Source organism: Mesocricetus auratus, unplaced genomic scaffold (genome assembly GCF_017639785.1).
Source record: "Mesocricetus auratus isolate SY011 unplaced genomic scaffold, BCM_Maur_2.0 Super-Scaffold_100013, whole genome shotgun sequence".
In the NCBI taxonomy this organism is placed as follows: domain Eukaryota; kingdom Metazoa; phylum Chordata; class Mammalia; order Rodentia; family Cricetidae; genus Mesocricetus; species Mesocricetus auratus.
The window spans coordinates 66,042,447-66,070,148 of NW_024429196.1; the positions used below are offsets into that span (position 1 = coordinate 66,042,447).

Sequence of the window (27,702 nt, forward strand, 5' to 3'; positions counted from 1 at the left end):
TCTTCAGGGTCTCTCTTCCCAGCAGGGCTGCAGCCCAGAATCACGGTGATGAGAAGCTCTGCTATAGATCTTCTGTTGTTTCTAATATCGGATCCTTGCCATATGGTATTAATGCCTTGTGTTTGCCACTCTAGTTGGTGGTATAAGCCTGGGAGAAAAGGGCCTAAGAAAGAGGCGAACTGAAGTCCCATCCAATAACCAACTTTATCAGAGCATCAGATAATTTATACTCTGAGGGTTATGACAGTCACCTGGATAAAGTACGCAATCACAAAGACACGCCACACATGGCAAAAGCACGTTTTCCCGTAGAGGCATGTGTCTAAATAGCAGGGCCAGCTGTAATGAATAACCTGAAGTAAACTCACTCCTATCCGCTACCCCTGGGAGGGCATGACCGCAAGCTCTGAGAGCAACAATGTTTCAGAGGAACAGAGGTTACAAGAGTCCTGTCTTGCTTACTCGGAGTTTTCTCACAAAGTTTCAGGAGTCTCCTCACACAGCTTCGTGCATGGACTGTGTTCCGACACCTTGTCCACTCAACCTGCGGTGCAGAAGTTTGTCAGTGAACTGATGTGTAATATCCAGAAGCTATAAACAGCGGGACCCCGGGGCCGAAGCCTACCTGAGGGCCAGAGTCTAGCTGCAGCAACTCAGTGAGGAAGGTAGGCAAACCTGTTAAATGGCTCCCGTCCTGTGGGTCTCGGCGAGATTAAAAGGCATTTCAGGAGGAAGGCTCCTCAGGACCGGTCTGTAAGTGGTACTTGGTATGTGTGAACTACTTTTAGTGTAGTGTTTCTTCCCCCTCCCATTGTTGTCAAGGTGAACAGAGCTGTGTTCCAATATTTAGATTGTTCACTTTCTATATTGAATTCAGTGACCCCCAAATGTGATGATCCCTTACTTTTTTTTTTTGCTTTATAGTCTTTCTTATTTTTATTACTTCATTATTTTATTTAGAGTGTGGGGGGTGCAAGCACGAATTCAGGTCAAAGGACAACCATGTGGGCCCCAGGATTGAATTAGGTCATGAGGTTTGGTGACAGGCAACCCCCGAGTTACCTCGTAGGGCCCATCTTGCTTTGGGAATCTAGGAGCATGTCGAGCATCCACTTATTCCCCTCCTACAAGCAGACAAAGGTGAAGTGAGTCCATGGCTGCCCCACAGACACCGACTGAGCCTCAGCTATGGATTCCTGGGTGGGAGCAAGAAAGGGGGTGTACTCGAACAGGAGTAGGCTGGGTCTCACCAAGCTACATAAATATCACCCTGGACGCATGTCTTCTCTGCCAGGAAGCAGAAGCAGCCTGCTTTCCTCCCGGAACAAAGCCTGTGCATGTGTGAATGTCTCTAGAGAGAAATGTGTTTGTACATTAGACTGGTAATTAAAGGCTCCCAATAAACCCGGTCTCATTACTCAGCTTAAAGAGCTGCCTACATGGTGTCTGGCGCGACGTCAAGTGTCTGCCTGTGCAACGCTGGGGTTGTGGCTGTGCGGCTGCTGGAGGAGGGCACAGTTGGTGTGTGGGGAGCTCTGCTTCTAGGACTCGTGTGTGGTGGGCTGAGGGGCAGGAACAAAGCCCTGCACCTTCCGGCTCTCATTATTCTCCTCTCCAAATATTCCAGTGGACTGCTAAGACGGAGCCACTGTCTGGTCTACTGTCTGGTTCACTGAACATTAACATTGGTACAATCAATTGTCAGTTTGACAGACTCCGCAATTCCCAGTCAGGTTACATACACTCTTTCAGGGAGAAAGAAAGCTGCTACCTATCACCCTTGTCAGGATGCAGAGTCCTTCTGAGCCAAGGTCAGATGCAGGAAAGATGATCACTCCAGTGGATGTGGTTTCTGTTTCCTTCTCTCTGAAAATCTTCCTTCCTTCCTCATTCCCTCCATCCCTCCCTCCATCCCTCCCTCCTTCCCTTCCTCCCTCTCTTACTCTGTTTCTTTTCTTTTCTTTTTCTTTTCTTTTCTTTTCTTTTGGGTGCCATGTACTCCAGTCCAGCCTTGAACTCCTTAATGTTGCTTCAGATGACCTTCAATGCCTGATTTTCCTGACTCCACCTCCTAAGTGCTGGGAATGCAGGAATGTGCCACCCCATCAGGCCAAATACTTCTTATTCATCACTTCCACTGGCTAAGAGAACACTTAGCTTTGTAAATTGTTTTCTGCTTTGCAAAGCATTTTCACTGTATCTATACTTTTTCTTTACGGTCTTATCCAGATTAGGGGTAATATTAAAAGTAGCTGTTACCACCATTATAGCAGCTGATTTTTATTTACAGCCTTCTTTGTACCAGGGACTATTTTAATTGAACTGAGGAGACGGTGGAAATAGAGAAGCCAGACAAGAGAACACGATCCTGAGCTTGCTCTGCACATATACATTACAGGGGTTTGCTGGGGAACTCAGGAGGCATATTTTTGTCCACTCCTTGTATCCAAATGCTGATTTTTGGAACAATGGCTCTTGCAGAGGACTAAGGTAAGGTCTCAGTATCTCTGTTAGGTAGCCTGCAACCGCCAGTAATTCTGGTTGCAAGAGATCCGATGCCCTCTTCTGGCCTCTATAGGCATTACACTCACATGCACAAAACCACATGCAATTTAGAAATAAAATATTTAAAAAGACAAACTGATTTCAATTCGTTCCACTTTTCTTTTCATGAGTTTCAAGGTGTTCTGTGGTTTCCATCCTCTGAATCATCCTGGAAAGGGCAAATCACTGTAGTAATATCTATCAACACCAACGGGACACAACTACTATGTATTATGCCTCTAAGAAGAGACTTTTAAAGAGTCGCTTATTTAACTATCTCAACAACCCAATAAAATGGGTATAGTGTTTTATTCCTATTCTTTATAGGAGACTGAGCAACAGGCTAAGTGACCTGCCTGTAGCTCAGAGCTGAAAAATCAACACCAACGCTCATGGTCTAAATCACCAAGTGGACCACAACATCGCTTTTGGCAAGCTTAAACCTGAACTGACTTCAGCCATCCTGAAACCAATTTGCTCTGTATGACAATATGAGAGACTCAAAGAGGTCAAGTGACTTCCTAAGGAAGTCAGGGTTTAGACTTCGGTGTCCATGTGACAACCTAAGGCCAGAGTTAAAAACAAAACAACAACCAAGCCACAGAATGTCATAAAAAACATATGTACAGAATTAAATATATTTAACATTATCACTAAGATATTACATATACTCATTAAATATATAATATATAATTTATATATATACATGTATATATATAAAATTTTCCTCTGTTTTCTTTTTTTTGAGTCAGAGTCTCACTATTTAGCCCAGGATGACTTCAAACTCAGATCCTCCTGCCTCAGTCTCTAGGATGCTGGGATTACAGGCGTGTGCTACCACACCGACCTGCAACTGTTGTTTAATTGCACTTTTTGCAGTTAGGTAGTCAATAATCCAATTTTGTTAATTTTTTTCTCCACAGAAATGTTTATTTTTCTGTGTAAGTCAGATACTCAATTGTTCAGCCTTCTTACCTGTTGGCCAGCTGTTTTTGGCCTTTGAGACTTCACCTCCAGGGGTAGAGCCCACTTTTCCAAGCTCTGCCTGTACTTTGACTTCCCTCCCTGTACAATGTATTAGAATTATTTTATAATTAAAGGCGCTCTGAGGGAGAGGATTGGGTTTGGGACATGGGTGGCCTGAGATCTCCTATCTATAGCTTATTCTGGACAACAGAATGCAATGCAATACTATACAGAACAATGAGGCAAATGTCCTAATGGTACCAGTAATGCAATATTTCTGACACTGAGGTAATGTTGTTCAAGCTGAGGTCTTCTACAAACTCCCAAGGGACTTTAGGTTATGAAAGTAGATTTATGGAATTACCCCTGGAGATTATCATCTACCATCTATCTGTTTTGAGAGAGGGTTTCAAGTATCCCAGGCTAGCCTCCAGTTCTGTGTAGTCAAGGATGACCTTGAACTTCAGGTTCTCCTCCAGCACACTCCTATGGGTGTGCATTGACACATGTGGATTTTAATGTGGCTGTGGGGGTGGACCTCATGCTTAGAGACACTCTACCAACCAGCTACACCCCAAGCCCCCATCACCCACCATTTTGTGGGCATGGCTGAAGTTTTATTTATTTCTAACTTAATTAGATGAAACACTTTCTAAATATTCATGGCAGTGACAAAGGGCTTTCTCTTTTAGAGGAAGATGTCTTCTACTCTACGTGCACATTGGAACAACCAATCACATCCACCGAGGTTGCTTGCGAAGTGTTCAGGAAGCTAGGGCAAGTGCACATACGTGTGCCACACACTACAAAGGCCCAGCGTGTGCAGATGATCACCTATAAAATGATTGCTGAAGAACAATGGCATGGAGCTTTATATGTCACAATTATTTCAATGATTCTGTGACAATGATCTTGTAATCATATGTGCCAGAAGAGAGCTCATTTCTCTCTCTCTCTCTCTCTCTCTCTCTCTCTCTCTCTCTCTCTCTCTCTCTCTCTCTCTCTCTCTCTCTCTCTCACACACACACACACACACACAGCCAATGTATATACACACATACACTCACAAACAACACACTCATAAACTCAAACACAGGTGCACATACACTCACAAACTCTCTGTCACATATGCACACAGACACAGAACCCATTTCTTACACACACATACACTCACAAGCTCTCTCTCTCTCTCTCACACACACACACCAAACACACATACACACACGCCCTTATAGACACAGAAGTTACCAAATCTCCAGAAAGTGTCAGCACATTGTACTACATATAACTTTATTCATTCTAAAACCCATAGTTCTCCACCCGGACTACACACCATGTCACCTCCTTAACTCCCACACTCTATGCTTTTAAAGCTCTGGTGCCCAGTCCCTCAGAACTGAGAAGTAATCGGACTCTCTGAGTTGGAGACAGGTTCTCTCTCTAAGTGTCCTAGAGATTCTATTCAGTTAGCATTAACACCCAGAGAAGATATTAACCACCAACTGAGGGCAATTGAGCCAGGCTTGTGCAAATCCTTTTGTTGGTAAGATTCCATGACAATGAAGGTGATAAGAAGTCCCAACCAAGTGTTACCTTCCCCACCTCCGGAGAGTCCCAAAGGAGCCACCATACCTCTCTACTGACTTACAATCCACCCAGAAGTGCTGAGCCTCACTGCTGAAGTAGGGGGGAGAATACTGAGTTGATTATTTTATAATTAAAGAAAGCTCTGGGGGAGAGATTTTGCCCAGGAGCCCAGCATTGCAAACTGGGTCACCATGAGCTGAAGTCCCCATCCATCCTCACCACCAGGAAATACCAGGCAAGTTCAGTGTTCTTTCTTTACTTCCCAGTTGGCTTTTCCAATGGTTTGTTTGCATCCAGAGAGGCTCCATAACACATCTGGTTTACATCTGTCCATGTTTCCCGCTGCCATGCTGGTGTGAGAGAAAAGCATACATTATCAGGAAAACGTTTGCACATCTGTGCCTCTAGGTCCCGGGAGATGACCTGGGAAGCATCCCAAATCCCAGGTGCCCTGGTGCAGGTCAAGCTGAATTATATCTAAATCTCTATTTTCTTTCCAAGAGCTCCTTGTGGTGATTTTAAGATACACCAGGCTCCTGCTTCCTGGTATTGGTTCTGAAAGCCAGGTCTTGACCCAGCATTGCCTGAGAGCTTGTTAGAAATGTAAACTCCCAGGCACCACTCTGTCCCCACGCACTCAACCTAGCAATGAGTGATTCTGTTTTGTTTTAGTTTTTTTGTTGTTTTATTTTTCTTTTTTTAAAGTTATCAGTCTTAACAATCTAGGTGATTCTAATATGCGATAAACTCTGAAAATAGTCTGTGGGGGATCATCAGGCAGGTACAAACTATTTTTTATTAAAAAGCATGGACTCTTCTGTTGGGCCACCAAGTGAGACAGGATAAAGCCTGCTCTTTCTGCCTCCATTTTCACAGCTGTCTCTCTTACTTTAGGTCACCTGTTTACCTCTGAAGGTAAAACTTATTTTTTCTTTTTATCATTTGCATATGTCTGTGTGAGGTCAGGTACCCCCCAGAGGCCACAAGCTGGGGGCAGCTGGCAGCTGCCCATGGAGGGTGCTGGGAATGGAGCTCAGGTCCTCTGTAGGAGTGGTATGGGCTCTTTACTGAGCCATCTCTCCAGCCCCTGTGTAGGAATCTTTATCATTCAGGGAATGGCTCTCTAAAAACTGGTGATATCCCCTCCAGGGTAAAGGCACACATAGATAAGCATAATTGAGACATTTTACTGTCAGATCTTTATAGTGTCCTGTTTCATAGCTGTCCCCAAAGGCACATAACTCCAACAGTGTCCTAGACTTACATCTACCCTGAATTCCAGGAACAGCCAAGTCTTATGGGACAGGTCACTTCCTAGACAAGGCAATTATCTGAAGATATCTGTTACCTCTGAAGCAGAGTTCCCGAGGCTCCAGCAATGTCAGGAACGAGGACGTTCCTAATAGCAAATAGCAGGCAGGCAGAGTAAGTAGCTCAAGTGGGCCTTTCTGCTTTATAAGACTTTACATGCAGGCATCAGGCACCACATGATTTTATTCTGCTCTCCCTTTCCTCTTTGAGTAACCAGGAGAGTACACTCTTAGATGTCACCTCTCTTTGAGTAACCAGGAGAGTACACTCTTAGATGTCACCTCTCTTTGAGTAATCAGGAGAGCACAATCTTAGATGCCACCTGCGTCTCACCCTTCCCTTTGCCACTAGTATCTGTCTGTTTCTTAACAAGCACTGTGTGTGGATTATGTTGCCCTGTTTGCTTTTTTATCTTCTTAACTCTAAACCTTGAGGGTTTGCTGCTGTTGTTGGGGGGAAGGGGACTAGACCAGTAGGCATTAGCAGGTTCCAGTGTTTTCCTATTCATCCAGAGCTGGACCTCAAGACACTTCTGAAAATGGACCATTGGTTTTTATGTCTTATGAACAATAAGAATGTTTAGCCACCTTGTAGAACTAGACCCGGGATAGTGATCAACCAGATCACACGGAGTGGGACTTTTTAAACAAACAAAGGTATTTATGTGTTTGCGTGAGTTTATGTGCCCTACGTGCGTGCAGGTGTCCTGGGAAGTCAGAGGTCCCCTGATGTGGGCGCTGAGAACCCAACTGGGTGCTCTGCAAGACCAGTAATTGAGTGGGTAGGTAGGGGAGGGAGGGACGGACGGACGTGCCCTTAACTGCTGAGTCCATCTTTCCATGCCCTGACCAGGACTTCTTGATTACACAGGCCTCTTGCCCACACCAGTTTCCCCTGGATTTCAATCTGAAGTACATATACTGATCAGAAGATGCACTTGGGGTCAGTGAGCCCCTTTGTGTGCTCCTCTGTTAACGCAGTCTCTGTTCTCTGCTTTTCCCTGGAACTCTTTAGTGCGTTGGCGTGGACCCCCCCCCACTCCCTTTCCCCATATACACACACACATTAAACTGTTGGCTTTTTCTGCTAGCTCTCTCAGTAGCATAGAATCTCAATTCCCACTTCCTGGGAGCTCTTGGGAATAAATGCTGAACCCTGACCCACCTGGGATGCAAACTCAAAAGTCACTTCCCACAGAGCAAAATAACCTCATGAAGTGACGACGGCAAACTATCTGCTCCCCTGTAATCAAGGTGTTTGCTTTAGTGTTGTTTGCTGGACTGAACCTTTCTAGTCTTTACCTATTGTTTCTATATCTGTTTAGCTTAAAACTGCCTGGAAAAAAAGTTACCCTCCAACAAGGTTTAATTAGATAGCAGGTTGGAGTTCCCTAGAGAATCCTATGATTCGATGGGATGAAGTGTTTATTATGTTGAGTTGAGGACAGGCGTCCTAAATTTCCTCTAATTGAACAGAGCTGAGGTAAACACTGAGGCTGGAGGAAAGCAGAGCTGAGCTGACACTTGGCAGCAGTTTGTGCCAAGAAAAACAAAGATGACCTGCCATGACCTCTAACCTGGGTGCAGGGAGCTGTTTAAGTTTCAGGCCTGAGATCTTTGGGATCAGGAGTTACTGAGAGGCATAGGCGATTCCTTCCATACAGAGGGAGCTCAAAGATGTGTCCTCCGCTGCCCTTCCTTCGGCTACAAGGAAAATTCTGTAAACCAGTTACATCCAATAGTTCTTTTGATAAAGCAGAATAAAAATAATGGCCAAAGGAAGCAGGACCCAAAGAGGGGTCCAGGGATCCCAACCAACTGCAATCAGGCAGTGTTTATAGAGAAGGGGAGGCGAAAACTAGGAAACACTTAATTGGCTACAGCTTAACTGGCTAGTTGTGTTAACTGGTTAGTTGTGGACAGCTTAATCCGTTGCTTAGCTGCAGAGCCTCCTGCAGCCAGCCATAGTATAGCCATGCAGTGTGATTAGCCTCCACAGTGGTTTGGTCCCTTGAACCCAGTGCAGGAACCCAGTTTGAACCCATGGCCTCCTGTAAGTCTTCCTCAGTGCCTTCAGTTTTCAGAACTAAGTCACAGAGAAAGAAGAAAAAAAAAGAGCTGATGTTGCCGTGTGTTTACAAGGGTCTTACAATCTGGTTATTCAGAATGCTGTTTTTTTCCAAAGTCAGCGGAAGTATGGCAGCGGCCTGAGTTCTCTAGTTATATAAAGCTGGATCCCTGACTCTGAAGCCGAAAAGAAATTCAGGGTGAGCCTGTATGGGCATAGTTCAAGTTTATTAAAGGGAGATTTTTAGCACAGACTCAGTGTGCAGGTTAATAGAAAGAGGTAGCTGGGATGAATAAGACACACCCAAGAGCATGCAGGTGGACTTCTCAAAGGTGGGTTGGGCTTAACTATCTTCTTTGCAGTAGCCATATGTAGGATTTGCCTGTTCTCTGGAGGTCTGTCTTCAAAGGCTTGCTAAGGAATCCAAATAAAATAATAAAGTGTTTCCTATGGTTTTTTGATAGGATTACAATATATAAGACAACGTCCTAGATCACAGTGGTTCAGGAAGCTAGGGCGTTTTCATTGCAAACAAGTTAATCGTTTTGTTTGTGATGTAGCCAAAAATGTCTGGGCAAGGAATGAGGCCCTATGTGCTGAGGCCTGCCTTCTGGATTAATGCTATTAAACTTTCCTACTTGAAACACCTCTATAGAAAGAGCACTGTCTCTATGTAGGCCCTATATGCTGAGGCCTGCCTTCTGGATTAATGCTATTTAACATTCCTACTTGAAACACCTCTATAGAAAGAACACTGTCTCTATGTAGGCCCTATATGCTGAGGCCTGCCTTCTGGATTAATGCTATTTAACATTCCTACTTGAAACACCTCTATAGAAAGAACACTGTCTCTATGTAGGCAACCTGCACAGTGAATGGTGTTTGTGTTGAATTCTTGACTAGCTGGTGAGGTTTCAGATAGACTCTGGACTCTGGAGTGAGGGGCCCCTTCCCAAGTCCTTTTCCTTTACCTTTTTATCCTGCCTCAAAAATGAAGCGTGTCTGGTCTGCCAGATGGGGTACATTTGATGGTATTTTAACATTGGATGCAGTTTAATCCTCATAACGATACTGTAAAGAAAAGTATCTTTGGCCCCATTTCCAAATTAGAAAAGTGAAGATCAGGTGGTCTGCCGGTGGCTTTTAGAACTGCAAGCTGGATGACTGACTGAAGTTCTAAAGCAGATCTATCCAGCCTCAAGGCCTTCGTGTGCTTTCTTGGCCCAGCAGGGTACAACTTGGAGCTAGACTGTGTGGTTATTCAGCAGCTTTGTGTCCAACTATAAGTAGATAGATCAGGGGGTGCTGGAGAGACAGCTCAGGGGAGGTGATAGGTGTTGGGTTGAGCATCTTCAGTTTCTTTTTAAGTCGGGCTACACATTTCCACTTTGGGATCTCTAATCTCATTACCCCATAAAGACAAAAGAGAAATTTGGTTCATTTCTTTTAATCATTAAGCTAATGGTAGCTACTTCCTTCCTCTGTCATAACTACCATTTTAGGAACAGTACCCTAAACCAAACTAATTAGACAAAAATTATTTTCAATAAACCCATACTTGCATCTAGTGACTATCTTATTTCTTTGATTGTTCACACACACACACACACACACACACACACACACACACACACACACGCGCGCGCGCGCATGGTTAAATGTACAGAAGTACAGATATCTGCAGAGGCCAGAGGAAGGTGTTTGTGAGCCTCCAGATGTGGGTGCTGAGAAGCAAGCTTGGGCTTCTATAAGAACAATATATATTCTTATGGTTGTAAGGACTGAGCCATTTTTCCGGCCCTGATTTCTTTCTTTCTCTTTTTTCTTTCTGGAGTGGGGGATTTTCAAGACAGAGTCTCCCTGTGTAGTCCCAGCTATCCTGGTCCTGGAACTAGATCTGTAGATCAGGGTGGCCTGAACTTAGAGATTCCCCCCTGCCTCTGCCTCCTTAGTGCTGGAATTAAAGGCATGGGGCACCACCACCCAGCCCTGGCTTCTTCAAGTTCATAAGAAGTACACCGTTAACCTTTGCAACTTCTTTCTTACCCTGACTCTAAGTCCTATCAGCTGAGATTCAAACTGAGAAACAGAACTGCCAGGGTGACATAGACTAAGGGGACTTGGCTTTTGCCTCCAGTGGGCATCTGGTGTTAGAGTCTAATGACAGCAGAGTCATGGGGCAAGGTGACAAGATACAGTGCTAGAGAGAGCAGGACAACCTGGAATTTCTGTACACCTCACTGTTTCCAGTTCTGGCTGGAAGCCTCTCATTAAGACACTCTGGCCAGGGTCTGAGAGCTGCAGCAGCAGGCACCTGGCTGTTTCTCTGCACCATCCCCAGGAACCAGCCAAGTAACAATGGGCCATGGTTGCCATGGTGATTCTGCTCCCACCTTTAAATCTGCCCCTTTTAAAATCTGCTGTAAAATGTCTCTTTGGCTTCCTTTGTTGAGAACCATGGAGGAGAATTAGGAGTTCAAGACAAGTATGGGCTATACAGAGAGTTGGAGGCTAGCCTGGACTGTATGAGACCCTGTTTCAAAGTAACAAAAACAATTTATAAAAAGAGTATTTTCTAGGGAGGTAGGACAAACCCAATTCAGTAGTAGATGGGTAAAAGGACAAACCCAGTCATCTGAGTCTACAAGAACTGTCTTTAATTGGGTGTGACCCAAACTTGTATGGGTATGGAGAGTGGGGAGGTGGGGAGGTGGGGAGCAAAATTGGCTGTAAAAATCTGGGTAGGCTGAACCCAGAGCAAACCCAGGCTGGAATTGAGTGCTCCAAAGATGTAGATGCTGCTGCTCAGGTTGGAGGGTCCCACAAAAGCCCAAGTACAGAAACTGATGGGGTTAGGGCGCTGTGGGCAGCATTCTAGGACAGGTCAGTTTCATTGATGGGGTCTTCTAACCTCCCCGTATCACACACAGACCTTCCTTCAAGAAATGAGATGCTTCCATCCCTTGCCTAATCACAGGAGACAACCTATAGTAGCAGAAATCTTTGTTATCTACATCTACCTCTCTCTCTCTCTCTCTCTCTCTCTATATATATATATATATACACACATATATACACACATATATATATATATATATATATATATATATATATATATATATATATACAAGATGGAGGGGTTTGGGCAATTGGTCTTTCTTCATAACATCAATGCTAACCATCCAAGATTCTCCCATCTCCTATTGTTGGCAAAAAAATTAATTGCAAAAGAAATTTAATCTTCTTGGCACCTTTTCTAGGAAATCTTGTGACAAGACAGATAGGGAAAGCTCCTCAGCCCTGTTCTCCTATTAACTTCAACCCTCATTTCAAAAGCCCCAGCTGTCCTGGACCAGGTGCCTGAGGTTCCCTTTGTTGTGGTCTGGGAGCTGTTTCTCTAGAGCCGCCCTGCCCTCATCCTTTCACACCTTCCTAGCTCTAAGGCCCTCAGGCCCCATTCTCTTGCTCTACCAGCCTGATTTGCTGCTACCTTAGATAAGGCTTATCACCTTGTTTATTGCAGCTGGCCCAGAGTTAATGTTTCCTTTGTTTCATGAGGAAAATCCTTGAGGGTTAAAGGACAGGAGGAAGTGGGAAGACACAAAAGTGTTTCATGATGGTGACATAGTCAGTAACTTTCATCTTGTATCCTTAAAGTCAATGGCTAGGAGGTTTATTCCCCTCCATGCACAGGAGGAGGAAAGTGGGATTGGGGAAGGTCTGCCTTGGCATTTCTCCTACACTGATTCACTTGCTGGCCCCGGGGTGGGGGCTCTTATTTAAATCAGGGAAGGAGCACGACTGTGTTGAGGCCCAGCATCTGCATTTCTAAGAAGCTCCTGAGAAATAGCAGTATGCTCATCTGTGAACCCAAGGTGGGGACAAGGACATGTGGCCCCAGGGAAGCTTTAACTGCTGAGCTTTCTGATGGGCTGCAGCCATTGTTACTGGCCCATCAATGTTTATGTCTTCCCAAAATTCATATGCTGAAACCATAGTCCCAGTTGGGGCTCAAAGGAAGTAGCTAAGGTTAAGAGATGTCAGAGAGAGAGCACACTCCATAGTTCTCTCTCTCTTTTTCTGTCTCTCTCTCCTCTCTCCCTCTCTCTCTTCTCTCTCCCTTCTTTCCTCTCTCTTTCTCTTAAACACACACACACACACACACACACACACAGACACACACACACACACACTCCTGAAGTGAAGAGAGAAGGTCACAGTAAGAATATGGCCATCTACAATCCAGGAAGTGAGCCCTCACCTGAACCCAACCATTCTGGCGATTTGATTCTGAAATTTCTAGCCCTCTGATTTTTTTTTTTCCTTTGGTTTTTCTAGACAGGGTTTCTCTGTGACTTTGGAGGCTGTCCTGGAACTAGCTCTTGTAGACCAGGCTGGCCTCGAACTCACAGAGATCTGCCTGCCTCTGCCTCCCGAGTGCTGGGATTAAAGGCAGGTGCTACCACCAGCCAGCTCTAGCCCTTCAAATTTTAAGAAAGAGAACTTTGTAACTGAAGCCACCCAGCCTATGTTGTTTTATGCTGGTTCTAGTTAACTAATCCAGTCACTATGGTTCCCAAACCAGGTATCCCAAGAACTGGTCAACAACAATCTCGAAGACCGAGTAAGTTGGAGTTCACTATCTTGGCCATTATGCTCCAATTTAATCTTGAAGTCAGTGGATCTCAACCTTGACTGATCACTTAGTCTGAGAGTTTCTTCAGGTGCCCATGCCTGGGGTTGTAGACATGGCCCAGAGGGTGAGAGGACAATTGCTCTTCAGACCGTCTTACTTTGGTTTCCAGCACCCTCATCTGGTGGCTCATAACTGCCTGTAACTCTAGCCCTAGAAGATCTGATTGTTGTCATTGTCTGGCCTCCATAGATACCTGCACGCGCACACGCACATACACACTTGCACGCGCACACACACTATTAAAATTACAGTTTTTTTTTAAAAGAAAACACCTGTTCCCAGATCTTACCCTCCCCCGCCCCCAGAGTCTAGCTAGACTCTTCCTGCATGCAGCTGATGATAGCTATACAGTACGGCCTAAAACAACATTGTAAACTTAAAAACAATAAGGTTTTTTTGTGTTTTCAGTTTTTTTGGGGTGCAAGGGGGGACTTGACTGCTTGCCTCATGCTTGTGAACTCTGTAGATGGTGATGCCATTTTGCAATGTCATAAGACTGGACAAGGCTGATGAGGGAAGCCTGGTGTTAGGGTCTTTTTACAGCTAATTTTTAAACCACCAATAGCCAAGACAGAGAATGATTGCCCAAAGTAAACATATCAGGGCCGAGTAGGGGGAAAGGTCAGTTTGCAGTCCCTGTGTGTCTGTGAGGGTGAGAAAAGGCTGCCTTCAGCAGGAGAGAGAAGGTCTGCTAACAATAGCTTGCTCTCTGGAGTTGAAAGGGGTATTTAGTCAGGTTACGTGCCTACACTTGTCCTGACCCGTTGTGGAGGCCTTAGCTTCCATGCACTATGTGTCTAGGAGTCTTGAAATCGGGCTATAGAATAGATCTTTTAGGTGAAAAGAATAGGCCTTCTGGGGAATTCAAACCACAAGTATAAAAGAATCCCCAAAGGCCATTGTCAGCACCCAGATGTACAACCTCTTTTCTTGATTTCTTTGCACTCAAGTATCCCTGAAAAGAGCTGAGTTGAGCTTAACTATCTTGGTGGGCAGTGCCTTGTATGAGGACGCCTGCACCCTGCCTCTCCTTGGAGTTCCCTTTTACTCGGCATCAACACCGAGAACCCCCTCAAAGAGGAATTCAGCACAGGCAAGAGTGGAAGGCATCTCCTCCTCTTCCCTCGTGTGTCTGGTTTGTGCTCACTGTTGTGTTTAGTGTTAAGCTCCATTGTGGTCTTGTCACATTGCATTCTGTCACTTCTGAAATCATGCTGCAGTTTTATCAGTCACAAGAGGAATCCAGCACCCACTGATGAGGACCCCCCCACACACATTTAATGTAACCAGTCTACTCCAAGTCCTCAGATGCACAAGGCCACATCCAGTGGTGCTGGGTGAAGTCTAGGAGGTAGACATGCCACCAAGCGGGATCAAAGATCTAAGAGCTCCAGGTAGCTCACCCTCCACACACACAGTGGGGGCAGGAAGTTACATATCTAAGCTCAGATATCGCAAACATTCTGCACACTCTGTCAGACCTGGCTCCTCCAGAAACCCTATCAGAACAGATCTTAAAGATGGAGGAACCAGGTTCTGAGACACTTGGTAATTCCTTGGTCCGAGGTCTGCGCAGTATTGGAACTGAGACTAGAGTATTATGCTCTAGCCATGACCCCCCACTGCTGCTAGGAAAAGTCATCTTATTTCCATTTTATGGGCATTGGAGTGATGCACGAGTCTAGTTAACCTGCAGGAGGTTTCTGAGCAGGAGCAGTGCACAGCTGGCTGACTGCTCAGTGTCTCCCCATGGACTTTGTTTTGTTCTGTTATTTCCTTTCAAGACACAAGCCTCACCACACCTGGGCAGCATCCTACCACTCCCAGGATCTCTTGGTGCTAATAAGTTCATCCCTAGGATTCCCACAACCATTGTTGGTTTTAGAACAGAGCCCCCCCCTCCTTCTTACCCACTTTTCTTTCTTCCTTCAAAGACCTTTTAAGAACGGAGTTAAGTCAGCCTAAAATTACATAGGAAATTACAGGGCTTTCACAAAAATCTGAGTTTTTTTTCCTTTTCTTCCAGCAAAAAAAAAAATCTGCAATTTCCATCTCTCCCTCAGCAGCCCCAAGTGCTTCAGGGCGACTGTTGTCAACTCGTGGGTGACTGAAGTTTCACAGTAGCTCATCATCATTGCTGTCTACGAACACAACACAAGGTAATCTTAAAGTCATGTTGGCAGGAAAGGATGGGTGTCTCCATCCATGCAGAGCCTTCCTCAACCCAATACCATAGGGAGACACCTGCCTTTCTTTATCCAGTAGCTGGGTGGGTTTTGCATGGCCTCTGGCAAGACCAGCAAAGTAGAATCTAGAAATAATAGATCCAGGTCATATTTAAGTCTTGACACATTAGCAATATAATTAGTTTAATAAACGCAATTTGCCAGTGGATTTGGTCCTAATGAAGTTGGGAGCTTCGTTTTGTCTCCTCAGCTCCCTTCACTCCTTACACGTGAGGAAATTATCCTAAGCATCTGTTTACTGAAGGCATTGCAAAACCTCCCACATGGTTCCCATTTTTCTCCGCATATTTTTTGTTTTCAAGGATGGAGACAGTCCTCTGCTGAGAGGATCTAAGGAAATTGTCAAGATGTCTTTTGTTAGCATACGTTAATTAATGAGTGTGGGCATCCTAACGTTAGTTGTGGTTAGCAACAGGCACCTTAGTAACCTTAGCAACAGCATTATGAATTGAAATATGCTTTCAACAACTAATACCTACTACCTGCAAAGATGACCATATTTGGAAATAGGGTCTTTGCAGTTGTAACTAAATTAAGGTGATGTCATTCCAGAGTAGGCTGAGGCTTGGTCGACGAGATTACTGTTCAGAAGAAAAGAGGAAAAGGGGTTGGAGAGATGGCTCAGCTGGTGAAATGTTTGAGTTCAGATCCCCAGAAACCGCATGGAAAGCCAGGTTTGGTGGCATGCTCCAGTGACCCCAGTGCAGGGGGTTATGGGAGAGCGGAGACAAGAGGATCCCTGAGGCCTGTCCTTTTAGCCTTATCAGTGAGGTTCCAGGTTCAGTGGGAGACTTTGTCTCCAGAAATGAGGAGGGGAGTGATGGAGGACACCTGACATTAACCTCTGGCCTCCATGTATGCATGCATGTGCACACGCATAACATTCTCCACAAAAAGCAATAAAACCACGAATGTACACATACACCACACACAAAAAACAAAAAAGCCAAAAGGAAAAAAAAAGAAAAAGGAGAGGAAGTTACATGGACATAGGACAAAGCCGTGAGGTGTCTGGGGCAGAGACTATATTCATAAGCCAAGGAATACCCAGGGCTCCTCGCACCAACCGGAGTTAAGAGTGTAGGATACGTCCAAGGCTATGAGAGAATCCACTATGGTTGTTTTTACGCCACTCAGTTTAGGGCAATTTGTTTCATCAGGTAAAGGAATTCACAGAGATGGGAGGGAGAAGCTGGTCTTGATATATAGAGACTACAGGCTTCCATGAGTGGAAAGCAGGCACGGGCTTCCCTGTTGGCTGTAGATCAGAGGTATGAGCCATCAGTATCTCTGCTTGGGTAACTTGTTAGGCCTTGCAGTCATTCCACCTGAGGGAAGGGCCTGAAAGTTAGCCTGAGTCCAGTCCTGATCATGCTGTTACTCTCAGAGCAGCCCGGGATCACTAAACAAACTGCCCTTTGAAGAGTCAGGCCTTTGGCTGAAAGAAAAGAGGAAATGACCCCACTTTGTCTGTTTCACAACTCTGGCCAGGGCCAGTTTCCCCAAGAAGAGGCAGCACACATCAGCTCTTTCTTACGTGCAACCAGGAGTTCATTGCCCAATGCTTGCTCTTGCACAACCCTTCCTAGGGCTCACTGCTGATTTTTCTGTCTTAAACTTTGCCTGCCTTCTATGTTTATTTCCTGCCAGGAAGATAATTCAGGGAGCCAACTTAGTTACCTTTTATCCGCTTAATCCATTGGGTGCTCAAAAAATGTTGACAAATAGATTTTTATCTTTGCAAGCAAACAATGGGGGATGCCATGTAGGATATCACCAAGTATTGGGCTCAGATTTGTTCTCCTTAGTGCTGGAAATGTTGTCAACAAAGACTTTACTGGAGCCTCCTACTACCGGAGCTTCCTGTGTTTCAAACAAGCTGCTTTAGCCAAAATAGTCTTCTCTGGGCACAGCCTTCATTTAAGGACTGGTCAGTGCGAATGTGTGAAGGCCTAGCCCCATTAACTCTCAGCACAGTTATCTCCGAGGAATCTCCTGGATTCAGAACTCACACAAGAGTGGATGAGGTCTGTGCATGGACTGTGACTGACTCTTCTGTTTGTGTCCTGTCACATCAGTCTTGATCTTAACAGTTCCAACATCCTGGCAGACACCCTGCACACAATCTCAGTCTCACTAGCTCTTACCTCTACCTCAGGCTGAAAGGGCTGATCCATGAGCTGTCCACCAAGGCTGCTGCCTCTCCTCAGCATGACTGGAGAGAACCTGAGACTGAGCCTACTGAAGACCCTGCACCTACCTCTCTAGTCCTGGGATTAAAGGCATGTGATCCCAAGTGCTGAGATCATCTTTGTGTGAGCTGTTTCTCTTAGCACTGGATCAATTTCATGTAGTCATGAAACTAACAGAGATCCATCTACCTCTTAATCCTGAGTCCTATGATTAAAGGCGTGTGCCTGGCTTCTATGGTTTGTGACTGACTTTGCTTTCTGAATACTCAGGCAAACTTTAATAAATTGTAAGTAATGTTTCACTATATACACACCTGTGGCTTCATTGGCCTTCCAAGGCCTTTTGTTATCACAGCCATAAACAGACACTGGAGTATAATTATGGCAAGGATGCTATGTCTTTGTCATTAGTCTATGTGTCTAAGTTACTGTTACTTACATGGCTGAGAATTTTCACTCTAGATGTCCTTCCACCCATCCATCCACCCATCCATCCATCCATCCATCCATCCATCCATCCATCCATCCATCCATCCATCCATCCATCCTTCCAATCCAGTGGTCCCCAAGTTCCCTGAGTCGATACCTCTACAAATCAGTTCTCCAGCTCTGCAGCATGTGGAATTACCTGGGAAGGACTTACCTTTCAGGTCTCACCCAGCCACTGTGCAGCCCAGAAGGAGAATTGCTATGTGCTTCACCTGAAGCCTCAGCTGTGTTATGGGTGGTCCTACCTACAGGCATCACCACCCTCAACTCTGCCTTACACTCGTACTGCAGAGAACTCAGTGATTTTCTATTTCAACAACTTGAGCGAAGAACCCTCTTTTACCGCCTAGCAAATAGTTTTGCTGCACAGCTATTTGAGGTTGGAAAGCAGAGACAGGCTTTCTGTAGAAGGTGGTCTATCTCCACTGGTGGTAGGTGATGTTAGCAACATGTAACAGATAGCACTGACCACTCAGATCACCGGTGGGAGATACACAGATGATCGTGGGCTTATTGGCTCAATAGCAACCCTGCTTTTTCTTTCTCCATTCCGATTTGAATATAGAGTAAAAAGGAGCTGATGTAGAGAGGGAAGAAAGAAAGCTCATCATATTGCACCTGATTTTGTCTTTAATGTAATGAGAGCTCTGGGTTCCCCCAAGGGATAAAAGAGGTTCTCAGGTTATTCCAGCCTCTACCAGAAAGGCTGTGTAATAGAATTTAGTACAAAGGCCCAGTCTCCAGGAGTCCCAATGGACAATTTGGCTACCTATCCCAAAACCCCAATAAAGAGAGGAGTAACCATGAAAGGCAGACAGAGGATACTTAATCAGTGTGTAATTAGTGAGGCCACACTGGAACAGGAACAGATAGAGGGGTTCAGTGACCCTCGGATTCATCTTTAGGATACTGGCATGATAGAATAAGAATTGGTGCATTGGGGAAAAGGCATGCATGATTTAGCAGTATGGTCAAGATGTATTGAGTCTGATTGATCACTATCTCAGTTTTAATTCAAGAAATCATCTTGCTTCTTGGGTTGAGATGGGCATCTTCTGAAGGAGGAGGAGGTAGCCCTTCAAGGCTCTGTTGTGCATGGGATTCATGGTGACTTCACACTTAGGATAATCGTTAGAGCTATTTAGGTGCTTTCTGGAGATTATGAATTAGGTCATTATAAAAAGTTGAACTATTTTTATTTATTTATAAAAATAAGAGGCCTCAGTTACTCTGTGTGCTTTCATCTTTGAAGGGGAATGGGATGGGTTATATTTGGCCAGTTTCCATATAGACACTCTATGAGTGAATGACGTACCTATGTGCAGAGGTAAGCAGCTGACCCGATGTAAAGGAAGGAGCTGCAAAATGAAGGCAGAGATGTCAGGTTTTCACTCTGCTCATTGGCACAAGAGAAGGTCTGTGGTTGTTAGCAAAAGCAGCTTCCAAGAGCCTGTCACCATGGGGCAAATGGGTGTGATCTCAGAACTTTGAGAAGGAAACTAAATAGAAGGCACCCCACCCTGTAGTAACTCTCTCAAGGTGTTCTTCCCCAAGATAGCTATTTATGCTCCTTGGATGTTCTGGGGTAATTTTTGTCTCCAGAAAACAACAGCATCCAGGTTGAATGCAGAGACATGCCTCTGTTCCCCTCTGTAGCTTGACACAAGAATAAGGAGTTCAGAGTACAGGTCTTGAATTTGTTTAAGCTCGGCCATGGGAGCCAAAGGGCAGCTTGCACAGGCTTGTTCTCCACCATTACTGGTCAATTGCTTTGACCTATTGACTTTGCAGCTGGCCAGGCGCTCCATTACTGCACAGGCAGCAACAGCACGGCCCCAACTGAGCAAAGGTTGACTTAACCTATTGGTCTCCTAATGCTGTTATAAAGTCCACACCATTGGAATGTTTATTCATCGCCCTTCAAAGAGTGTTTGTACAAAGTTAGAGAAGTGCCACTCCACGGGACTCAGTATGGATAGGAGGAAGGAAAATGATTTTTGTTTTAGAAAACACTGATGCCCCAATCCTCGTTGTTGAGTTTCCTGTAACACATTTAAAACCTTGTTCTGCCTCTACATTTTGTTGTGAAATATAATTTACTTTAAATAATGAAGGCATACTCTAATTGTGTCTGCATAGTACTTTTCTGTGATTTCCAATGGTTTCCTGATTTAAATGAGGCACCTCTGGGCCTGGACTTGCTCTGTTCATTTCTCTCCCCTAGAGGGTTCTTAAATTTGATGAAATATAAACACATTCCAAACATTAAAAGCCCTTAACACTTTAAAGTCTAAAATGAAATATGGCAATATAATAAATATATAATTTATCCATTTTTTGCTATTGTTGTTTAAAAAAAAAGAAGTTAAGCCCTGGGTTCAATACCCAACTTTGAAAACTAAACTAAACTAAAACAAGGGGTGAGGGGTATAGTTCAGTAGTTGAGGTCTTGTTTGGCATACTTGAAATCCTGGGTTTGATTTATAGCACCATAGAGAAGAGGAGGAGGAGGGAGAGGAGAATGAGAAGAGAGAGGAAGGAGGAGAGGAGAAAGAGGAGGAGGAGGGGAAGCGTGAGGGAGAAAGGAAGGAAGGTAAGAGGAAGGAGGGGGATGAAATGGGGTAGGGGCAGGGGAGGGAGAGATTCCTATTGTCACTTGAGCAGCTATAGTAATGCTTACAGCCAGGAGCATGCACTTTCCATGTCCCCACTACTTGCCTGACCGTGCCTGCGGACCTGCTAACCACAGTTGATTAAGGTAAGCCTTATTGCCACACAACTTTTCACTCATAGGATTTAATCTGGAGAAAGAGCACTCACTATAGGCCAGACAGTAGCAGCATATGCATGTGAAGCTTGTATCTACTTTATTGTATAGTGGCTGTCGCAGCAAATTAAGCTAACTGTAATCTTTTTCACTGCCATTTGTTAATGAGTTGTTGAAAAGAAGCAGTATTCTGGTAAGTGATGATTTGTGTGAAAAGTTGGTTTGTGGAGCTCTCTGGACTCATACACAAAATGGAATATTACTTGGCTATAAAGAAAATGAAATCATAAAACTTGCAGCAAAATTGATGGGCTTAGAATGTAAAATATTAAGTGAGGTCATCCAAACTCAGAAATAAAACAAAACAAACAAAAATGCATTTTTCTTCCTTCATATGTGGATCCTAGCCTATGTTGTATACATGTTTATATGTAGATAGGTGTAAGTGTGGTGTAGTGTAGCATGCAGAAAGGATGCCAAGAAAAGGTGATGAGGAAGGATGGGGCGTAGGCAAAGGACTCCCGAGTTGTGGAAGAAGACAAGAAGCTAACTGTTTTTCTAGTTCAACTCTGCCATGGTTTTTTCTTGTTTATGGCGGATAAGTCCATAAAAATGAAACTGACAGTGCAAGTGTAAAGCTGTAAATGGGCTCCATGGCTTCAGGATGGCCATTCTAACCACATGTAAGTTCACTGAGGCCTAAAGTTTGAGACTGGGCAAGCATTTGGGTGGCTATCTTAATCTAGTTCTGTGTTGTTTCATTTATGAGTCTATTACAATAAAGTGATTCTTTAAAAGAGAAGTCATAGGCTGAGTATTTATAATAATGACCTCTTCTTTATTATTTATTTCTTTTTGTATAAGTGTGTGTGTGTGTGTGTGTGTGTGTGTGTGATGAACATGTGTGTGTGTGTGTATCTGCTTATGTGTGGGAGCATTTGTGTGTGCGTGCGGGTGCTAGTACACATCAGATGTCTCCCCCAATCACTACTCACCTCATGTGTCTAGTCATGGTCTCCTATTTCACCTCAGAACTCACTGATTTGACTAACTAGCCAGCTTGCTCTAGGGATCTCTTGCATGTGCTTCCTGAGTGCTGGGGTTACCAGCAAGTAATCACATCTGCCTTGTTTTGATGTGGGGACTGGGAAGGTAATGGATTACTTAGAGGATTGTGGACAAGTAAAAGGCAGCTGCATTACTAAATGATGATGACTCATGTAAGCTGAAACCTTGAAGGTCTCTCCAAGATTTGCAGTCATCTAGACAGTTGGAGACTCTCTTCACCTCAACAGTCCTTGTTGTTTGTGACTTTGGTAAGGGAGGAACCAGTACATCTAACCAGTTTCAGGGACTTCCTGAGACTTCTACATTGTGTATTTCCTAGATTTTAATAGTCCTTCCTTTAGAACTTCTTAAACCTTCAAGATCTTCCCTCAGAGTGGAATGTTTCAAATTGCTACTACACAATATTGCTATTGGTTCTATCCAGAGATCTTATTGTTTCCATAAATGTTTTTACATGTCTGTTGGTGTACATGTGCATATTTGGGGGAGGGAAACTGAAGGTTAAAAGATAAGCATATAGCTCACTCTAGTATGTCACTGATTCCCAAGGTGGCTCTGCCATTTCCACCCACAGTGTCACTAACTGAATATGAGGTTCCCTTTGCTTTTCAACCAGATAAAATTGATGTTGGTCTCAGCTTTGTCAGTCTTTCTGGCCCTTTTGTGAAATGTGTAGAGGTGCTGTATTTCAGTATTAATTTGCATTTCTCTGGTAGCTTACAATGCTGAGCATCATTTTATATATTTGCTGGACATTTGCCCTGTAGCCAGAGGCTTTTTTGCATCCTGCCGGGTCCTGCAGCTGCTTATAATTTATCAGACACTGACAGCTCAGGCTTATTACTAGCTAGCTCTTACATACAAATTAACCTATTTCTATTAATCTGTGTATCACCAGGTAGCCCATGGCTTACCAATAACGCTCTGGTATCTTACTCCTCTGGCAGCTGCTGTCATCTCTTGACCACATCTTCTTTCCTCCTGTATTCAGTTTGGCTTTCCAGCCTAGCTATATTCTGCCCTGCCATAGGGCAGAGCAGCGTTATCCACCAACCAACAAAAGGAACACATACTTGCAGCATGCAGAATGACATCCCACATCATTGCCCCCCCATATTGTGTAATGTTTATTCAAATCTCGTGATTTTTTTATTATAGTTTGGATGTCCCTTCCTTGGTATGTATAATAGACTTTTATGATCCACTTATTGATTTTCTGTATTAGCTAACATTTCAACTGATGCAATAAAATACCACGGTCAAAAGCAACTTATGAGATAATTTTGGTTATGGTTCCAAGGGGGATTGGAGTCCATTATGGTGGGGACGTAAGTCAGCAAGCAGAAGGCATGGTGGCAGGAGCAGAGAGCTGGTAGAACACACGCTTAACCACAAACATGAAGCAGAGAGAGCAAACTTGAAGGGGAGCAAGGCTGTGAACGCTCAAAACCCGCTCCCAGAGATGACTTCCTCTAGCAAGGCAGCACTGCCTCCCCTAACACTGCCATTAGCTGGGGACCAAATATTCAAGTAACTGAGCCTGAAGAGACATTCATTCAAACCACCACACTTTCCTTTTCTCCAAATTCTTTAAATTCTTCATTTGCTAAAAGTGCACATGTATAAGTAATGGAAGAATATGCACGTCTCATTGTAAAGCATGAACATCTCAGTTTATTTATTGTGGTGGTTAATTTTGGGTATCCCCCTCGCTATAATGAGGGGTGATAGGTCAACGGTAGAGCATACTTCTGTGTGGGTGTTTCTAAGAGGCCTGACAGGGGAGGTCAGCAAACTGAGTAAGAGGCATCCTTCAGCCAGCTGAGGGACCAAAGAGAGCAGGAAGGCAAGAGGAAGATGCCACCTTATACCACATGCCTCCCTCGGTTGGAAGCTTCTGACTTCTTAGATGTCACACTGCTGACTTTTCTGTCTCTCAGCTCCCAGATGTTCACTGTAGATTTTTCAGCCTCCTTGATTCTATGTGCCAATATCCAGATTCTGTAGAATGTACATCTATTTATAGGTGTACATGTATCCATATCTACCATCTGTATCTATATAAAACTTACTGTTGGTTTCTCCCTAGCTTATAAGAAATGAAAGCCAGGTTATTAGGGTGGTAATGCTATAGGCAATGGAAAATTTCTCATTTTCTGGTGTGTGTGTGTGTGTGTAAAATCTATAAGAATCTGTGGCATGCAACAAACATTCAGCAAATACTTGTCAAATAAAGGAAGGAAGGGAAAAAAGGGATGTTGGAGATGTCATTCTGTTGGTGCCTACCTAACATGCAAAAACTCCTGTGCCTGTGTTCAGTTCCCAGAACTGTACAAGTCAGGTATGGTGGTGCATGACTGTAATACTGGCATTCTAGAGGTGGAAGCCAACAGCAACAACAAAGAGGAGCTGGGTGTGGTGGTACTGCCTTTAATCCTAGTGCTCCAGAGGTAGAGGAAGTGGATCTCTGTGAGTTTGGAACCAGTCTGGTCTATATAGAAAGTCTAGACCAGCTAGACTCAAAACAACCACCAAGCAAACAAATAAAAATCCCTAAAAGACTATTATATTCGTACTTCTACAACACTTTTCTATGTCTGTAATATAGTTGTTTTAATTTTAATTAAATTTACATTTTGTTTTATATTATGCCACCTTCCACATTTTACCTGTAAGCTGATATTTAAAATTCAGGTAAATGAAGAGCATAGGTTTGACACTGCAAGAGACTGTATTTCTGAAATACACCTTCAAAAACAAGACAGCAACAACAACAGAACTCGAGTCCTGTATTCATCTAGAACCTTGCCACTCTATAGCAAGAATTGGAATCCTCTCAATTTCCCTTGAGCTTCAGTGGCATTTTGTTGACTCTCTTGCTTGATGGAGTCCAGGAGAAATGATGCTCTCTGTTGTCTTATTCTTGCTTCTATCTTTTCTATCCTTAGGAGAGAGAGTTCTGGAGCCCTAGTCATCGCGGAGGACACTGCCATCCTGGAGAAGCCACATTATCAGGTTACACTGACATGGAGAGAGCAGGCCAAAGCCTTCCCGGCTGTCTAGCTTTCTAGACTTCCCAGAACAGATGCCAGATTTGTAGCAAAGAAGCAGTGAAGTTCAATGAAGGCCCAGCCATCATTTAACCCAGAGCCTTCCACATTGCTTTGAGCCAGAACCATCTAGTTGAGCTGTCCCCAAATTTCTTGACCACAGAAACTATGACCAACAATGAGTAATTATTGTTTTAAGCCATTACATTCTGGGGTAATTTGTCATGTAGCAGGATCACTTACTTGAACCCTTACTGTAAAACCATTTAGCGTGATTGAGTCAATAGAAAAAAACATGAATCTTGCTCTATTTCATTACAGTGTGTGCTCCTTAGGGGAAAATATCCTATTTGGCAAAATGCAAGCAATGCCACTTCTTACTCCAGCTATTCAAAATTTTACCACGCCTTAGTGTCTGAGGAAAATTTCATGCAACTGTGATTTTTTTTCAGTTCTCTCTAGTTTTCTCTTTTTCTTGTTATCCGTAAAGATACTTGCTTTGACTTTCATATTTATATCTGCTTCCTTCTTGAAAACATTCTCCATTCTTCAACTTTTTCACACTGATGTAGGTTTGCTTCCAAGCTATCAAGCTGGGAATTCATTTCAGCACTCTGTGTTAGTGCCTCTTAATTCTAAATCTTCTTCTTGGGTTCTTGTTTGTATTAGTTACTTTTCTATTGCTGTCGTAAAACACCATGACCAAGACAATTTATAAAAGGAAGGGTTTAACTTGCCTTATGGTTTCAGAAGGGATTGGAGTTCAGTTTCCTCTTGAACTGAAAGCAATAGGCAGATAGAAAACTAGGAGTAGCAAGAGCCCTTTGAAACCTTAAACCCTACCCCCAGTGACACACCTCCTTCAACAAGACCATACCTCCTTCAACCACAAGGCCACACCCCCAATCCTTCCCAAACAGTTCCACCAACTGAGGCTCAAGTATTCATACATATGAGCCTATGGGGGCCATTCTTATACAAACCACCACACTGTTCCATTAGAACATATATTAAGTAATTTTTTGTGTGATACACACACACACACATACACACACACATACATACATATATACTTGTTTATGTTTGTATGTGTGTGTATATGTTCTTGTATGTATATGTGCATACCTGTTTGTGGGGGTGGGGTGATTCATGTGTATACAAGTGCACATCTCTGTGCATCCATATAGAGGTCAAAGGTCAATGCTGAGAGTCTTCTTCAATTGCTATCAAACATTTTCTTTGAGACAAGGTCTCTCACTAAACCTAGAGTACACCAATTCAGTTATATTGGCTTGCCAGCAACCCTCAGGGATCTTTCTGGGTCCAACTTCCCAGTGCTAGGATTAGAAGTGGGCTGCCTGACTGCATTTCTATATACATGATAGATATCCAACTTAGGTCTCCATGCTCATTTGGCATACACTTTTCACCTTGACCATCTCCCCAGCCCCTATTTAAGTAATTTCTGTTTGAGACCAGATCTCCTGGCTGTCCTGGAACTTGCTAGGGAGACCAGGCTGGTACCAAACTCACAAAGATCTGCCTCCTGAATGCTGGGATTAAAGACTTGTGCCAGCATGCCTGGCTGACTTAAGTCATTTTTGAAGTATGCATGGAACATGTTTCTGCATCTAAGGAGACAGGTTTCATTGGTAGGTATGCTTACCCAGAAGACTGTTCTCTAAATGAGTGAAGCTTCCACATACTCAACAAATTCAGCTACCATAATTACCTGAGGCAACATCCATGTCATGAAATTTGACTTTGGAGTAGAACTGGTTTTTGTTTATTGTGGAGGCTCTAAAGCCCTTCAGGATGCAAAATACTTCTGCTTCCACTAAGTCCCTCTATCCCCTCCTTGAAAAATGTGTTCTGTGAAGACTAAGGTTATGCAGCAGCTGGAAACAAACATCTGGTCTACACATGGAGTGTGGATAGTGTGTGTCTGAGTGGTCTAGTTCTGCCAACTGTCTGTTGTGTGGCCAACTTCCCTGATAGCACCTCAGGTTCATGCTTGTTTTTCCTATTCGTGTTCTCCAAGCTTGGGGCCCCTCTAGCCAAAGCCTATGGCTGAGGCCTTCCTCTGTAGAGTTCAGCTTTGGAATGCCAGTGGGCACTATTGCTTTCTAGTTTCCAGAAATGTCATCAAGCCATCAAATATTTTTTTTTCTGTTTCAACATTCTGAGGGATTTTTCCATCCTCCATATGGCTTTACCATTCCTTCAACTAGGTCTAGGAGAGTTTCTAAAGAGACCTAAACTTCTAAATTGCTTAAAATAATAATATCCAGTTGATAGATAATTTATAATTTTGAAAGCATGTTATGTGAACTTTCATTTGTTTTTTCTTTTACTTTCTCACTTTTTTTTCCTACCACTGACCTAATATCCCCAGGCTGTGATGATTTTTGTTAAAATAAATTTTTATTTAAATTAAAAACAATCTTATTTTACATACCAATCCCAGTTCCTTCTCCTTCCCATCCTCCCATGCCCCCATCCCATCCCCATTTACTCCTCAGGGAGGGTGAGGCCTCCCATGGGGGACCATCAAAGTCTGTCACATCATTTGTGGCAGGGCCTGTGCCCTCTCCCATGTATCTAGGCTGAGAGAGTATCCCTCCATGGGGAATGGGCTCCCAAAGTTCATTCATGCACTAGGGATAAATACTGGTTCCCCTGCCAGAGGCCCCACAGACTGTCCAGGCTTCCCAACTGA

The 27,702-nt window shown here is 43.9% G+C and overlaps 1 long non-coding RNA gene across 1 annotated transcript; it reads left to right on the forward strand.

Moving 5' to 3' along the window:
* The first annotated feature begins 256 nt into the window (after nucleotides 1-256).
* LOC110340186 lies at nucleotides 257-25,298 on the forward strand. The gene is made up of 3 exons (XR_002381958.2): nucleotides 257-665; nucleotides 15,198-15,330; nucleotides 24,882-25,298. It is a non-coding gene; the product is annotated as an uncharacterized LOC110340186 (long non-coding RNA).
* The last annotated feature ends 2,404 nt before the right edge of the window (nucleotides 25,299-27,702 follow it).